Source organism: Pelmatolapia mariae, linkage group LG22 (assembly GCF_036321145.2).
Source record: "Pelmatolapia mariae isolate MD_Pm_ZW linkage group LG22, Pm_UMD_F_2, whole genome shotgun sequence".
Classification (NCBI taxonomy): Eukaryota; Metazoa; Chordata; class Actinopteri; order Cichliformes; family Cichlidae; genus Pelmatolapia; species Pelmatolapia mariae.
This window is the reverse complement of record NC_086245.2, coordinates 19,769,589-19,787,746: the sequence shown is the minus strand read 5'-3', so window position 1 is coordinate 19,787,746 and position 18,158 is coordinate 19,769,589.

The following is an 18,158-nucleotide window of genomic DNA, read 5'->3' as shown; positions in this document are numbered from 1 at the left end:
CTGTATTTTCCCTCTTCTTGGTAGTTTTCCTTTTTTTCTACTCAGAAAAGTCCAGATGAAGAAGTAGGTCAAGTCACTGGCCCATCTGTTTGTTTTGCACAAAACAACAATCCTCCGCTCAAAACAATCGTCCAGTACTGAGATGGCTTCAAACATGAAATATGAAGTACAGTAGAAATGATGTGGACCTCAAATCCATGAGCAACGTAACTCTTTAAATCCAATTCCAGTACTTCAACTGGAAATAACATGTGCTGGAAATTTGCAAATAAAATATGGATTATCTTTTAACAGTGCCTACAGACATTTTCAGATATAATCAATCAAGACCTCTACATAGAAATTGCTACTTTTCTTTTTTCCAAATGTAGAAATGCTGTCCGGCTAATGGGGTGTCCAGCTAATGATTGCAGATTCCCAAATGAAAATGTACATTTCATTTCTGATTATGAATCATTCATTAAGGTTTCAATCACAGCCTTCCAATCTACCCGTCCTCACTAAGCGAGATGTCAAACCAATATATCATCACTAATGAGAACATACTCGCACGGTATGAAGGGCACGCAGTGAAATAATTATGCAGATGTTGGTACTTGAGCAATCAAAGATGAAATTTTATGACTGCGGATTCAGTGACATGTAACAGCTTGGACAACAGCTTTCAGGTAGGGTGAATGTGTTTGACTATATCAGATTTGTTTGGTTTGAGGTAATAATGCATTTAGAGATCACCAGGAAACAAAACAATGAATGGCCAAGTTTTTATGCAAATTTACAATGTCTCTCAAATGCATCATCCAATCCACGTACACAGATATAGATGTGGCTGACATTGTCCCTGTTTAATAGAGATTAATGGGGTGGCCTGTGGACATCTCTCACCAAAACTCTGACAATATGCTACAGGATGCTCTATAAATTCTAAATGCCAGCCATTCAGAACGAGATAAATAGTTCATATGGTTGTGCTTGAGTACATCTTGAGTTAGTTTTGTATGGAAAAAAGCAGAAATCAAACAGCCTAAACTTAAGGCTGCTTTACTGGACACTCATTCAGTAACTTTTTTTTTTCTTACAATTCAATCACACTGAATATTTCTGCAGAGTCTGAAGTGGGGAAAGGTGGAAAGGCTACATATCCATCCATCCTGTCCCTAATTCACCATTTAGCCGCAGAGGGCTGTTATGTTAATTTCTATTTGTAAGTAATAGAGGCTCAGTTTAACTTGGCATCACATTCCACATCCTTGAACATAAAAACAGCACCATGAAAAGGCTGCACTGTGATGCCAGGAAGCAAAAGAGAGGGCAGACCTTCATTTATTCCAGATCAGCATCTTGGTTTCGAGTCATCCCAGATATGACGGATTTTAAAACTCCAACCCAAGGACACGGACTTTATCTCAGAATGGAAATCCACTGCATAGGGAGGGCACATTTTATTATGAATCTCTGAGATGCTTCTTTCCCTTGTTCTCGACACGCTTGCCCTGCCAGTTACAGTGGCAGCTATTTGAATAATTGGTTTCAGAATCTGCAGTCACAGTCCTGCAAATTCCATGCATACCAACAAGTTGAAGAGCAATTTTTCAGCACAGCGTGCTCCATGCAAGGCAGTACAGAATGCATGTTTTATGAAGTTGGAAAACATGAAAAGACCACAGACTATCAACTAAGAAACTTCCCTCTGGGTTCAAGAAAAAGGCATGTATCACATTGGATTTGTTGGAAAACTTGCCACTGAAACTTCTTATGGCCTTCATTTATCCACTTACTGTATATGTCATGTGTGAGCATATGCTTTTTATTAGTTTCTGTAGCATACTGTTACAGTGGTGTATGTTCCTATTAAACATAGGCAAAGTTTAAAATATTGATACCAGCATATGTATATGTAATTCATTGCTTCAAACTGCTTTAAATTCTCAGCTTCAGGCAGTTTTTCGTATTGTGTAATCACAGTGGGAGTGGATATCCTTCATTGCAGTCAAAAGGTCATCGCAGGCAAACAGTTCTGGCTCTAATCATCCCCAACTACCTCCTGTTTAAACCTTTTTGGTTACGAGGGGCAGCCAATTAAAAGAAAGAAAGGGAGGAGCTAAAAAAGCTTTTTTAGACACTGAATTAATTGAGAACCTGCATCAAGGCTCACAGTAAGATAATGAAATTAGCACAATAAGTCCCTTTTAAATATCCCACAAGGATAATATTAACCATTCATAAATATACTCATATAGGGATATTTTAGGCCCATGGCACACCAAGTTTTCAGCAGGTTAAAGAATACATAAAAGAAGCGTATTTTAAAATGTTCAAGAAAAAAGCTTTTAGGTTCTTCATAACTGCATTAATCCAATCCAATGCAGCTGTCTTGAAATACAAGATAAACTGAATTTAAACATCACACCACCATGTAGTGATGAGATTACAGACCACTAACAGCAGGACACAGCCTTGTAACCTGGGGCTGAGGGTACTGGCCTTATAGGGCTGTGTATATCCTCACTTTTAGCAGCCATTCGGCTTAGAATTGACTCAAGCTAAAGCTGGACAGAGTTATGCTGAAATAAGGTGCTTTTACTTAATGCTATAAAATACATTTTACCATCAACCTGTATCTACAGTACTGATACAAGGCAGGATGGATCCAATGGTTTCATGTTGTTTACATCAAATTTTGATGCTACCTTCTGAAAGTTGCAGCAGAAATTGACATTCATCAGTCCAGGCAACATCTTAAACCTCTAGAGATGGTTGGGTGGGAAAATCCCACTAGACAAGTAATTTCTGAAATATTCAGGTGAGCCAGTCTGTCACCAACAAGCATGCCGCATTCAGAGTCACTTAGATCTCTTTCCCATTCTTCTCAATTTGAACTTCAGTAAGATGTCTTGGCCATGTCTACTTGTCTAAATGCACTGAATTGCTTTTCAGTAGCTGTTATATAATATACCAAGAGTCCAAAGGTAGCTAGACTGAATTAATCAGACAGATTCAATTCAATTCAATCCAATTTTATTTGCATAGCACCGAATTATAACAACAGTCGCCTCATATTGTCAGGTAACCGCCCAACAATAACAGAGAGAAAACCCCAAACAATCATATAACCCTCTATGAGCAAGCACTTGGTGACAGTGGGAAGGAAAAACTCCCTTTTAATAGGAAGAACCCTCTGACAAAACCAGGGGAGGGGGGGCATCTCTTGAGACCAGCTGGGGGTGATGGGAAAAGAAGGACAAAAAGATGTTACCGGTTGGCAGTAGATCAATCTCACTGCTAGGTTTAAAACTTGATAGTAATTGTCAAGCTAATGTGACTAGCTTAACACTTAATATCAAGAATTAAAACAGCTAACCAAGCAAAGAACTAAGTAAGTAAGTTAGTAAAAATTTGCACAGTACAGTGACTATAATTTTATCTATATTAAATATATTAGAACTGCTAAATTTAGTTCTAATATATCCTTATTTGTTAGGTAGCATTATCATTAAAAACTTTGATTCAGCTGAAACATAAATCAGCCCGTAGATATCAAGATAGAGAAAACTACTAAACACCAAAAGTAACTGAGGCGTGCAGTTAAGGCCTTGAGCAGGTTTCCTCTGTTTGTCAGTAAACCAGGATAATTTTCTGTACTAGTTTAGTATTTTTACTGTGTGAGTATTATTTTTACTATAATGTATTATAGTTGATACTTTTAAGTACTATCACAGGATCCAGTGTCACTACAGGCGTTTGTTTGGTTTAAGTCAACTTGGGAAATAAGTAACATTTTGCCAGAATTGGAATATTATCACATTCTGCAGACATAAAACAAATATATGGCATTTTATTCAGCAGCAACTGTTGTCTGTGGCCTACAGGGGTATTCAGTGTGGCTGCTATTTATCTTCAACAAGAAAAACAGATGCTTAGATATGTGGCCAGCAGGGGTGTTGGAAATTAGAGAATTCTATCAAAAATAAATACCAGGCAAATCACTTAGAAATTGCTTGGAAATTCAGCAAATTATAATGATTTTAATTGTGAGCGGAACTCCTACCTACAAAAACACTATTAGGAGATGTAGCTACCCTGTAACAATATGGCAGCTGCATGATTCAACTGGGAGGTAATGAAGCTGACAAAATGCAGTCTGGTTTCAACTTATGCTACTGAACAGTAGGCGATGAGAACAATGTCTCACAACCCTTTGTTTTAGAAGTTCATCACTGCAAAGTATAGGAGTTTAGGAATTGCAGGCAGTGGACCAAACCACTGTGAAGCACATGAGGGGGAGTCCACTTTTTCCAAACTTCAGAATGTATTGTTTTGCGCATATAATCACCATGACAGCTGAGAGTACACATATTATATTATTTAATGTTATATGGTTATCTCTATAATCATGCATAGAGGAGGACAGAATTGTTTTCCCAGAAAAGAAGGGGATTCTGATCTGCTTGCCCACCTAGTAATTTCCACAAATGGTTGAATTGATATGGCAACACTTTTTTTCCCTTCAGCCCAGGCACCTGGTAGCTTGAATGTAATAATTACAGCAAAAGTGTCAAAACATGAGATGCAGTGTGGCCAGTTTCTTGAACAAACACCACTATAGAAAATAAAGCCCATAGGATTTTGCAGGCCCATTGTGTCCAAATGGCCCCAAAAAAATACACTGTGTGTTTCTGATTTAAAGGTTGCTCTCTGCTGTGCACCCTGGAGAGATAATCTCGAATGGGCAGGCTACATTTGTCCTGGTCAAAGGGGTTATCGCAGCCTTTCTTATTCCATTCTGAAATTAAATCAAGAGTATGAGAAGAGACTGCATAAAGTAGGCCACTGCCTTCAAAGGAGCTTCAGTTGCAGCTGTGCTGTGGGAGGACACTATTTTGATTACTGTCAAGTCCTAGTAATAGCAAGAACCGTGTCTTACATAATCACACTTACAATGAATCTTTCTAACGTCATCTACAGCATAGGAGCTCCAAGAGCAAAGATGATCATTTTAACAGCAATTTCACATGCCTGAAGGTTGAACGTATCGCAAGTAAATGTGACTGTGTATACAAAGCAAATATGCAGATCATATTTTCATCAAAATATTGCGTTTGGAGTAACGGTGAACCATGGATTTGCAAAAAGTGTGTATGATAGCTGCAAGGGTTCTTCTTGAAGGGAAAACAAGGAAATTATCTGCTTTTGGACAAAGAAAACAGACAGAAGCTGGATCCACAAAATAAGATATCATCGTTTCAGTATATGTGTATGCTAATGACTGTACTTGATACTTACTATAGCAACATGTGGCAGCAATATTATCATACCACATTTGGAATGAAATCAATAATACATAGGCTAGTGAAAGGCTACCACACCCACTGTCCACTGCCCTCTTATCTCTGATTGATTGATCTCTTCCATCATGCAGAATTCTCTGAAAGCATAATCTGCAAACTATTAATTATATATACAAGCAATGAATTATCTGTTCAAAGATTTTCAGATATAGGAGAACCCAGTTTTATCATACAGTTTCTAAGCAAATGTTCATAAATTCTTAGGCACGACTAGCAAAGATAAAACCAGTCTGTGGAATGGAGCATAACCTCAAGTTTAAAAAGATCCAGGCTAAAGTTGGATGTGACAATATGTCAATGTGTCGTCTCTGTTTTAGTGGTCGGATGTCAGATCGTCAGCTCGATAATTAGGGCCCGGGGTGACCAGAGAGCACAGTGAACGAGCTCATAAGAAAGCCAGAGTCACGCTTTTGCACATTAGCCCCAAACTATTAATAGAAACTGTCATTCTAATTAGTGGGTATGAAGAGATCCAAACACACAAAGGCAAGCAAAAAAAAAAAAATATCCGATGAACACACTCACATTCATCGCAAGCATAATATTCTTCACCAAACAAAATCTGAGTAGGAACTGTACTGTAGTTGGAAATGACACTTTCAGGAGAGTGAAAGGGCGATAAGGAGAAGAGCAAAGAGAGAGGAGAGAGTTCAAAAGGAGGAATCGAGGGGGAAATGAGAGAGAGTTGGAGAATAAGTTGCAGACAAAAGAGGCACAGGAAAAGAAATCAAGGCATTTCTCTGGGTCAAGTTAATGACAGATGCTGATGCATGAGCATGTGCCGCCCTGCAGCGCACATGCTCAGAGATAGAAGGGGTGTGCGGCAGATTTCTAAGACCTCCCACCTCGACTCACCCCACCAGCATTAATTATACACAACCATCTTTCCATCCAGCAAGACAAAGAGGTGCGTGCTCTAAAGGGGTTAAAAGCCACTGGATGATTTATGTGTGGGCTGATCGGCGTGGCTCTCTGTGATAAAGATGTAGTGAATGAAGAGCACTTGGGGAAATTGTATTAATGGACACAAGACATGCCCCAACGCCTCTGAGAACCAGCACGTATATTGATCACTGATTGCTTGTGGATTGCTTCCTGATGACTTCATCCTAATGGCTCTGTAATGTTTTTTTGTCTCTCGAAATCCATTACAGTCTCTGTGATCAGCTACTTTACGAACAAAGGCCTTAGAGAGGATGGATTAAAAACAAGATGCCACACTTGTGAACTTTTTCTAAACACTGAAGCAGAGCACTTTCAGAAACACAAATGTGTGGAAAAATCTCATTCCTACTATTCATTGCAATTTCAAGGAAGTTACATGACTAAAAAAAACGGTCAGCCTTTCCATGATTCCACTATTTTATCTGAAATAGGGCTTGTTAAACTAGAAAAATATACAGGTCAAACTTTGTCCAAATTCTCCATACAGGAGGGATTACATGACGAACTTGATTAATTTTGGGTGAAAACAGGGTGAAAACACCTTATACAGCCGATTGGAAAATACAGTTTTGATTCGATTTTATGGCTACAAAGTAAATTAAGTAAAATTTCAGTAGATGAAATGCCCTTTGAACTTGACGTTTCAATCATCCCTAACTAACCCTGTCCAATCCTGTAAAGGTTTAAAAGTTCCTCAAATCTATTAAATAAAAATAATAACCATAAAGCATTAGAAATATTTATATCACATCAATGACCAACCCGCCTACTACTGTGTGCCCATATTTACTGTGCAAACAGCAACAGGATGAACAGCAAAAGAAGGACCGTTTGTGCTTAAGTCAGCCATTATTACTCATGTGATGCACAACCTTTTCAACTATATGATCAAAATTACAAGAAATACAAGTTTATACTGGAAATAGCGCGAACGGGGTGGACAGGTTATGCTTTAACACATCTGTGAATCATTCTGAAACACAGAGAAATAACAGAAAAAAATAGCATTTGTTGTAGAATATTATAAATAGGTTATGTAACAGTCATGGAAACAGTCGCTGTAAATCTTACGTGCTGCATAATAATATTCAATATTTAATATTTACTGCTATATACACATAAAGTATCGCGATGGTGTTGTGTTTATTATATTGCTGTTTTTGTTTGCTTGTTTTCTCCTTTTTTTCTGTCAACAGGTGATCCAGGTGATATATATAAAAATATGTAATTCATAATTTTATTGGGGGGGTTATATTGGTTGGGTCTGATTATTGGGGGGGTCATAACCCCCCTAACCCCCCTGGAAATTGCGCCCCTGCACTTGTTTGCACACTGTATCTGCTGTTCATCTCTTTGAACCACAGTAGCGTTCCTAAACTAAATGCTCTGAATGACTGTATCTGAGATATTAAATGCTGGATGGCACAGACTGAGGTAATAGTTACTGGCCCTGACGCATCAAGCACACACACATCTACACGCCTGAGCTCCTCACTAGTGAAGTTAGGCCAATATTGTAAAAACCTTGGTGTCTTAGACAACCACCTCAGCTTTATATAGCATATCAGTTATCTCATCTGGTTTTATCCACCTTAGGAATTTCAGTAAGTTAAGCTCAGCTTCATCAAAAAGAAATCTAGAGACAATGATGCTTGTTTTTATCTCCTCTGGATTAAACTGCTACAAGTCACTATACACTTGCCTGAGCCAACAAAGTTTAAACAAAGTGTACCTGGTCCACTCTTATTTTAGCTTCTCTTCAGTGGCTACCTATTCATTTTAGACCTGATTTAAAGATTCTAGAGCTCATACCAAACTGTATTTCACGTACACCCATGGTCATGACCTGAGGTCTTCAGCCAAGGCTCTGCTGGTCATCCCACACTGGGCTTTTTCTGAACTACTAGCCTGAGGAGATGAGATCAACAAGCTCAAGTTAGTCCTTTAAATCCTTCATAAAGACATATTTTCATAGGCTTTCTCTGTGCCTTGATTTTGAGTTATTACTACATCGTCCTTTGTAACTGTTCAATCACCTCCTCCAAGTGATCATTTTTAATTTATTTTATATTTGCTTTTAATTAAAAAAAATGTTCTTCACTTTTAATCTCCATGTGCTGCCAGTACTCCTGTAGCCAATATTGTTTCACCTTTATCTCCTCTTAAATATTTTATTTCCTGTGTTTCCCATCTCAGCTTGCGAAACACTTTGTAACTTTGTTTTTGAAAGGTGCTCATTAAATAAACTTTATTATATATAATATAATGAATTTTATTACATGCATTATATTCTATGCACATGCATTATATCATGGCACATTTGTCGTGAGCCAGTGAAAATACATAATACGTGCTGAAACGATACTCTCCTTTAACACGAAAGCACTGTAAGCTGATATGCAAACATGTTTAACAACAGTATGCACATAAAAACATTTGAGTTCATTCACCCTCTCACTAATGTATGGTAAGTGACAAGAAGGCGTACAAAGGCACATGCACAAATGCATGCACAGGCAACCTACTATTGCATATAGAGACACAAACTAACTCACTCAGCATAATTAAAAGGGACAAGCTCACAGACAGAGTAAATTGTTCACTTACACTCTCCAGCACATTAAACTATTGTATATTATGTAGTCTTAATTATGACGCCACGCAAAAAGGCTGATGAACATTTTAACTATCAGTGATAGTTAAAATCAGTGATGTTTTGTCATCAGTGATGAAGAGACATTTATGCAAAGGTTTTAACTAAATACACTCCATACGATCACATAACCCGGGACATTATGTTCAGTTCACTAATAGACTGGCCGCTGCTGTTCGAGCACATTATTCACAACAGTAAGGGAACATCCAAAAATATTTTCGCAGGCAAATAGCTTAACAAATGAAATCCATGAAAGATAGATGAGGAAGTCAGCGCTTCATTCATATTTGATAGCTAAGGCTTAAGATGCATTACCCAACCAACACAGCATGCCACACAGTGACAGTCCCAGAAATAATGAGCCTGAAGGAGCATCTGTGATGGCAGAGGTGTGTGTGTGTGTGTATGTGTGCATGTGGTGGCGGCGGTGGAGGCGGGGGTGGGTGGGGGGGTGTTGGGGGTCTGAACATGACATAAATCTGTTTACACAGTCACATTGTGGGTACCCACCTTCCTCTGGGGTACAAAAACTATATTCCCACAACATAAATCATCAGTTTTTTCAGGAAGACATGGTTTAAGGTTAGGGTAAGGGTTGAGATTATTAACAGTCATTAGAGACAGGGTTACAGTAAGCCTGCAAAAAAACTTAAAAAGAATGTAATTTGATGTAATGCCCTTCGAAGTGATGGAAACGTGGCTACACAGTCACAGCGTGTGTGATTAAGCCGGACAGTAGATAAGGAATGCTGTCTTGCAGTATGACAGGCAGTGGACAGCTGTTGTCTCCGCTGCCTCGTCTTTTTATGTTGCTGCAACAAAAGATGAGAAAGCGGTTTAACATTGAAGAAAGTGACTCATATAATACAGCACCCACTCAAATAAGCACGTCTCCAAGTGCTCCGTAGTAGTTTCCGCCACCACGGCAAGTCACAAAGGAAGTAAACGCACGATCCTCCAACACATACCAAAATCTGAACATTACAGGCACGTTGTTTTCTGTTTGTCTGGCCCCAGGTGCCCATTAAGGCCATCCCTATTCTGCCAGTCAAGCAGGCATCAGATCAGATGATGTGGCTGGATCGATAAGCAGGCAGGCAGACTCTTCATTAGGAGTCCCTGGGGCCAGGCCACCTGCCACTCACTCGCTGGCTACTCTCTGTCAGGAGCTCCGTAGTCTTCCTCTGACTGTGTTCACTCAATAGACTGTGTGTCCCCATTTCACATCTTGCGTGTGTTTGCATCATGAAACTTTCCTAGTAGAGAAAGAAATACACTTCCTGTTTACAACACTGACGTCTACTGAGACTTTGTTTGGGATCTGCAAGGACCAGAGACAGATGTGACTAGGTGCCCTGTGACACAGCGTGCAATAGCCCTGGCGCAGATTTAAAAATCTGAGGGCAAATAGAATTAAAGGTTTAAAGCAGAACAACAAAAGTGATGACTTTAAAGAAAGACTCAACAGAAGAAGAATCAAAATGTGTGTTCACGTGTTTTATATAAGGCGGTGACTCATGAAAGTGAATTCCACTCGCTTGTACAATCAGTTACGTAAGAAGAGAAACCTTTTATCGTTCTAATCCTGCAAAAAAAACAACAAAAAAACTTCACTTCAGATGTTTCGTTTACACATGTGCATGGTGGAAGGCATTTGTCATTGTGTTATCTGGTGCAGAATTACTGCTTCAGAATCTGCAGCATCAACTGATAATGTCGCATTCGAGGGATTTATCGGCAAAGCGACACACAAGACGTTAAACTAAAAGGGACCGCGTTTATTCATGCAATATGTTTAAGAAATCAAAATGCTTCAGGCTAATCATCATTTTGAGTAGTTAATCAAAGAGCTGCTGTGGGAAGCAGTTTGGAAGTAACCTAGCCAACCGTGCTGGCACATTCAGCTTCCCCCCCTTCAACATTGCACAAAGGTCTAATAGCTGTGACACTTGAGCTTGATGAAAGCAGGGCAATGAAAGCAGAGTTAGGCAGTAAGAGGAGTTGGCCCTGCTCGCTGCCACTCCTCCACATGTCTGCAGGCTCATTACCAGCATGCGGGGCTCAATGAGCGCGGTCCTACATGCACCATTTACATACCACTACCCGCTGAGCATTGCTCACCTGTCACTTTGGAGTACTGAACTGGGCATTTATAAAGAGCAGCGTGCTCTGCACTACACTTGTAGTTTAGCTTTCATGGGTGAAAAGAAGGCTGTCAGATGCATTATAATGCATGTACAAAATGTTCCTATCCAGCGAGGTTGGGTTCCCTTTCATAACACACATTATTTCTCAGCGCAGTATTTACACAAGGCTTATTCGACTCAGAAGTATAAAAAGTACATTATGGTTACTACTTACTATCCGTGTATTGTAAAGAGCTTGTGTAAAGTATCTACACCATGTATGCCATCTTACGTTACCCAGCAGATACACTTTGAACTGGACCCAGGAGGCGGGGGGGGGGGGGGGGGGGCTCGGTCATACCATGGAGATCCCCACCAAGCAGGAACAGGTGAGGTTAGCAACCAAAGGCAATTAGCCATCATCTGACAGTGGGAGCCTCCTGCTTCTTGTCTCTCTGCTGAGAGAATTCCGGAGCCCTGCATTGCTAAGCCTTATCGATCAACACGCTGGAAAGGTCGGTGACTTGGCTCACTGACAGAGCACCCCCCTGTTTTGGCATTCATGGAACTCTGCACCCATAATGCTTTGCTGCCAAACACACTGGTTCCATGTGTTAAGATCAGCATCCTTTATAATCTATAGGTAAGAGTCTACAACCAGTGCTATCTGTATGCAGCCGAGTTCAGAGGCACAGAAGGCCTTTGAAACACTCTTATATTCATGTACAGTGCCATTTATGAAATTGTGAGGCGCATCTCCGCTATGAGGTGTCAGGGTTCAAACCCATTCATATATATCGGATTTCAGCCCTTTCGCTGTCCTGATAATAGATTTAAAAAAAATCTTAAAGTAACATAATCTGTAGTGAGACACTGAAAATTGTATTGGTCAGTTGTCTATGTCACTATATCTATGCTTGTGTTATGTGTGACATCTGGTTAATGGCAGCAAAGTAACATAGCCTACAGTAACAGTTACCAACAGCATGAAAACCTGCAAAGCATATATCTTCATATAGACTTCCTTTGTGTGTAAATTCCCAAAAGAACACATTCCTGGACCACGGCATTGAGGCAAAGAGACTTTGAGCCAAACAACTTGTCTAAAGCTTTCATTTCCTGCAAACTGTGATAGGACTGGACACAAAACTTTAAATTGAAAGGAATCCAGTCAGCAAAATATCACAAAATAAGCATAACTGTAACATTCATATACTGTTTTGGCCTTCAGAGCTGCTTTAACTCTATTCTGCTTTTACAATGGCAGGACAGTATGAGATCAGACCAGACAGGAAAAGTGGGAGAAAAAGAGAGGACAAACAGGCCTACCAGCTCAACCAACTGAGCTACACCAGCCCTGCATTGCTCCAGATTTTTCAGCTGCACATCTGTGATGCAGCCTTTTTTCTTGCCTTTGTAAAAAAAAAAAAATCAAACTGCTTGAAAAGCTGCTGAAAACCACAGACTGTATGTAATGATGGATGCACACACATGGGCATTGTTTTTTGGTGCTTGGGTACCAAACTTTGTCAGCAAGCTGCATTCATAATCTGTGCCAGATCATAGTTGAGGATCATGAGATTGAAAGCCCCTTATTAACAGAAAAAGGCATGTTAAAATGTTAGGACTTCAAGAGAAATGACCGTATAAATAATGGAAGAGCTGCAGAAGGAGTTTTAGTGGGGGGGAAAGAAATAACTAAAAGAAACAAGGAATGCATGCTGCTTCATTTAGAAAGGATACTCACAAAAAAGCATCATTTATGGGAGAATAACCACATTGAGACATCCGATTAATCAGCTCAATGATTTAAATGATTAACACCGTGTGTGCTGTATCAATCTAAGTTACATTTCCATTGCCAGGGTATGTTGGTTGTCTGTCTGACCGAGCACATCATCACCACATCAGCAATGAATTATGCAGAAGTAGAGATAGTTTTTTTTCTTCCTTTTCCCCTCCTCCCAGACTTGGTGGCTGCTAAAGAACTCTAAGTGCTGCTTCTCTCTTTAAAGAACATTAGCCATCTCCCAGATGCTTGAGCTTGGAGCTTGACTGCTCCTACTTCTTTCTTTTTTTTTTCCTACTCAGTTTTTATCCATTGCCTCTGCACCAACAGATAAGATTAATAGACTACAATAATTAATTCCCTGCAAGTAAAATACATTTTCACTCAGAATATGCCCTAAATCTGGTAATACTGCATCTCAAGCAGACCGCTGAGTAAAATATAACACGGAAAACACGTTTCTGAGACCAGTGTGTCAGGCTGCAGTCGGCACACAAACACACACTCATGCATGCTCGTGTTTGTGTGTGTATTCCACATGTGATAGACAATCACAATTAGCTTACACAGCTGACGCAGCCTCTGCAAAGTGATGAGGCGTTAGATTCACACATGAATAAACCCAGACAGCAAGGGATCTGTTCATTTGACCTGCATCACTAACCCCCACCCCCCCCACCTTAAGTGAAAAAGCGCCTCAAGAGAAGGCAGAATTCAATTTAATCATACACTGTGAAAAGCAATGTCAGTGTCTTTAGCACTTGGATTCAGGAGCACGTCAAGGTGTAGGACTCATTTCATCTCTCGGGAACACAATGAGAGCACAGCATTAAACGGGGAGATCTTGTCCGGCCTTTTTCTGAGCAGCGCTGTATTCACATAATTTCACAAGTCTACGAGTTACATTATATCAATAGCCTTGCACCTAGGTCGTTAATGGTCTGGCTCAGAGAGAGATAATCCATTTTCCTTTGAGTGTGCTACATGCTGAATTAGTTTGATATTTTTGGAATAAGTATACTTTTTTGAGGAGGAAACAGCTGGCCTGGGTCTTTTAAGTGATAACAAAATCTACTCACCAGATCCTCTGAAGCTCACTAACTCGCACACACAACTACAACTTACCTTTTTTTGTTTTTTGTTTTTTATACAGATTTAACTTGCATAACAGATAGAACCTCATGATTAATGAGCTTTATTTTGAGCTGGATTTTTGTTGCCTTTTGAACAACACTCGACCAGCATACTTCCAGTCTTGGATTTCATGGTCATATATACGAGTGGTATTCATTACCCTGTGCTTCGTGTTTGTGTCGCCGTGGGGTTTGAACCACAATGCAGAAGAACAACTATTGGATTGGAAGAAAAGCACGAATCCCTGTTTAATTCATTTATACTTTATAAAGTAGAGACAGTTCAAAAATTTCACTATTCACAGCCTGAAACTCCAAAAACAGCTCAGGGCCGCTGTGTGGACCTGCATATAAAATATCTCTTGGAATTATATAAACCAGCGGCTCAAACCTGAAGTTCAGTTGACTGAACTGAACTAAGACTGATGAAATGCCTAAAAGCACAGTATGCGAGGGAAAATAAATCAACCCTCTGTCACTTTGTCCAAAGGAAATACATACAGTATATTTTCCTGGAGGGGAGAGGCAGTCCATTTAGCAAGCAATCAAGTAATCTGATGAAGTGAAATGAATGGGAGTGGGGTGGAATGGTTAATCGCCTGTGGAAGCATTTTATCTCGTAGGAACACATTAAAGAGGTATTCTGTCGATGTAGGCTATGTTGGGGGAGGCTGTGAAAAATCACAGTCTGCCGGCGTGTGAATTGATATGACTCTGGTGTTCTCTTTTAGCAAAATAACATCATTTTTTGTTCAGTATGATTTGCTCTTAGACAGGCTTCAACATGGCATCCAGCAGGAAAGAAAACAGCACGAAGCAACTCCGGTAAAGTCGGAAGGGGTTGACTTCAACATAGAAAATGTGCACAAAAAGGAACCAAAGTATAGTGTAGAGTTATTTACATTATAAATAACACCTGTTTATATTTTTAGGCTCTCCCATGTCACTCTGCTGTGGGAGAGAAACAGAGTGACAGACTCCATTTATTAGTCGACAGGTGTGATATGTGCTGTTCTCCTCTTTCCCACCGTGGAAGTGCTTCTCATAATTAAAACCATCTGCAGTGTCACCATAAATATCCCATGCGATCTTTATTGTGCTGTTTTACAAAGCCAACAACAAACTGCAATATTCGTAGTTATTAAATGTGCCTCACACGACTGCAGTGTTTTACTCTAGATTTGGCCACACAGCTGAAACCTAAGGCTCTAAAATAATAAATTTATTGCTCACCAGGCTCACGGCCATGTCAGAGGAACAAATGAGAGCGAAATACAGCAGACACTTCTGCAGAGTAAATAGAGATGAACATTTTAGACCAACAGCACTAGTCTATAGCCCAAAACACTTCTGAAATAGGTGTAGTCAAACTTTGCTATTTTGGAGTAACTGAAACTGAAAATGTAGGATCTAGACCAGGGGTCCCCAATCCCAGTCCACAAGGACCGGTGTCCCTGCAGGTTTTAGGTCTCACCCTGGGTCAACACACCTGAATCAAATGGTTAGCTCATTACCAGGACTCTGAAGCACTTCAAGACATGTTGACAAGGTAATTTATCCATTTAAATCAGCTGTGATGGATCAAGGACAGATCTAAAACCTGCAGGGACACCGGCCCTCGTGGACTGGGATTGGGGACCCCTGCTCTAGACCCACCCACCCCCAACCCTGATAAGGATAAACAGAAGAGAATGGATGGATGGAGCTGAAAATGATGCTTAAAGTTGTTGGTTGGCGCTAGTTTCCATGGTATGTTGCTAGGTGAGAATTCACAGTAAGATCATAAGTTCTTAACTGAAGCCAGAAATTAATTAAATACATTTTGACACCTGAATTTCATGAAAAATGCCCTAAATCAGGATATGTGCCTGTTTTCAAATGGCCAATTTCTAAACTACCCATTCAGTGTTGATGAAACTGTGCACATATTAATTAGAATTACATAGAATTTTAAAAAAGAAATATAATGATCAAATGTCCATTATTATCTCTATTTAAACTTTGGACCTCTACTCTGACCTTTTTCTGTCTGAGAAGTAGGAAATCAATAATGCCGCAAAGTAAAGCACTATTGTGACTAAAAAAAACCCTCACCACCAAATACATATGTCCTTTGTATTTGTGCCCTATAAATAGGTTTGTTTGTGGTGACATCCATCGACAGAAATGTAGTCAAGTGATGATGACACTAGCATATATTCATGGCATAATATATCTAGACTGTTTTTTGAATAAATAAAGAGACTTTTTCTGATTTTTAAATTGTTCCATAATAAAAAAAAAGAAAAAAAAGGCATAATATAATCATATGAAGTGATTACAAACAGATGAAAAAACATATGCTTATAATTTATGATTAGAATTCAAACACTGTGCTAAGCTAAAATCCAGAACATGAAATATCTTGGTCGCATAGCCAATCAGCTAATTTAAATTTTCACATTTGACTGCACATCAAAATCGATAACCATCAGATTTTATTTCCGAAGTGGGAAAGTCCTAAAAAAAAAAAAAACACACATCATGATTGCAGGCTGTAAAACAAATAGCTATGTTAGCACTGTTAGCATAACCTTGCTACCTGTATCAGCTAACGCTAGCAAGGTTATTCAACAAGTTACACTGATAGACCTTATGGGTACAGGGCCCAGACACACATTTCTGCTAATTAATAAGTACCTAACATGATATTAGATCTTCACTCACCAGAAACTGAATGATAATCCTCTAAGAAGGTGTTACAAGCCATATTGTTTTTCGGATAATTGCTCCAAAAGATAATACACACCGAAAGCAGGTTTTGGACTAGGATGTAAAAACTTTCATTTTATATTGTAAAATAGGAAAATTTTACAAGGGTGAGGTTTATATCCAAGAGTTATAAGTAAGGGCTAACTTTAGCAAAAGTTAAGTTTTAATTTGTGTGCCCATCATGTAGAAGATGTGAAAATAAATTGACCTGCTGGTGACAGGAAAAATCAAGTGATCACCAAAGTCATTAGTATTCATCCTCTGGGCATCAATTATATCTGGAACCAATTTCATGGCAATTTACCCAACAGTTTAGATATGTCAGCCTTAAACATGGGGGGAAAAAAAAGAGGGGGAAGGGGGCAACCAACCATCATTGCCATCCCAAGTCCCTCTCCGCCAGCATGGATAAAACCTCCAGATGCATCAAATCAAGAACAGCTTCAACATGACGATCATGGTTGAAAAGAAAAACCACCTGTTGTCACTCTGCAACAGAGCATCGTTGATCAGAATCAGCTGTGTAAGTGACAAGTGACTCATTGCGAAGGCCTAGTCCACTGATGTCTTTTTTTTAAAAAGCTATGGTCTGCTAATTTACAGCTTCACTCCGACTGTGACAATAATTGAAAAACTGTGGCTCATGATTAAAGTCAAATATTCCCTTTTACTGGTTTTAATGATTTATACTTATGTTCAAACAGTTGAGACTGAGAATTAGATCATAAAAATTGTTCAGTGGGAAAATGAAAGTTTGGTAAATTATCAATTAACTCCAGGGAGGCCTTGGCTGTGTGTATAAATCTTGGATTGAAATCACTGCATCGCACACACAAAACTTCATTGCATTTGGAAAAGCCAAGATTACTAAAATATTCCTTGAGCGAGTTTTTGGTCTAGTCCAATTTTACTGGAAAACAGTAGGGGTGATTAAAGCCCAATAAGCAACAAGTACTCTGCCTTTGATGCTGTATTGGCCGATTTCACAGACGTGGATTAGAGGAGTTTGATCCTTACATTGAAGTAGGCTGGAAACGGCTTTAAATTGAGGCACACTGGTGAATTCGACCCAGGAAGTATTTAGAAACGTATCATCAAACATTTGTTTCCTTGTTCTGTGTGTTCTCATAAGACTCTTTTTAAACACTCATATTAACTTTTATTTGAAGCTGGCTCGCCTTGATTTTCTGCGCAGTAAATTGCATTAGGTCTTTGAACAGCTGCATTAACGCTTTTGTACTTCTGTAGCATTAAAATTTGGGAAAGTTAATTACTTTCCAAGTTTCTCTCCTAAGCCGAATTCGAGGATAATGAAAATGAGACGACCAAGCAAATATTACTACAAGGCTGCACGAACGGCTGCTGAAGTGAAGGCAGAGTTGGTGCTGGTTGTTACAGATTTTACCAACT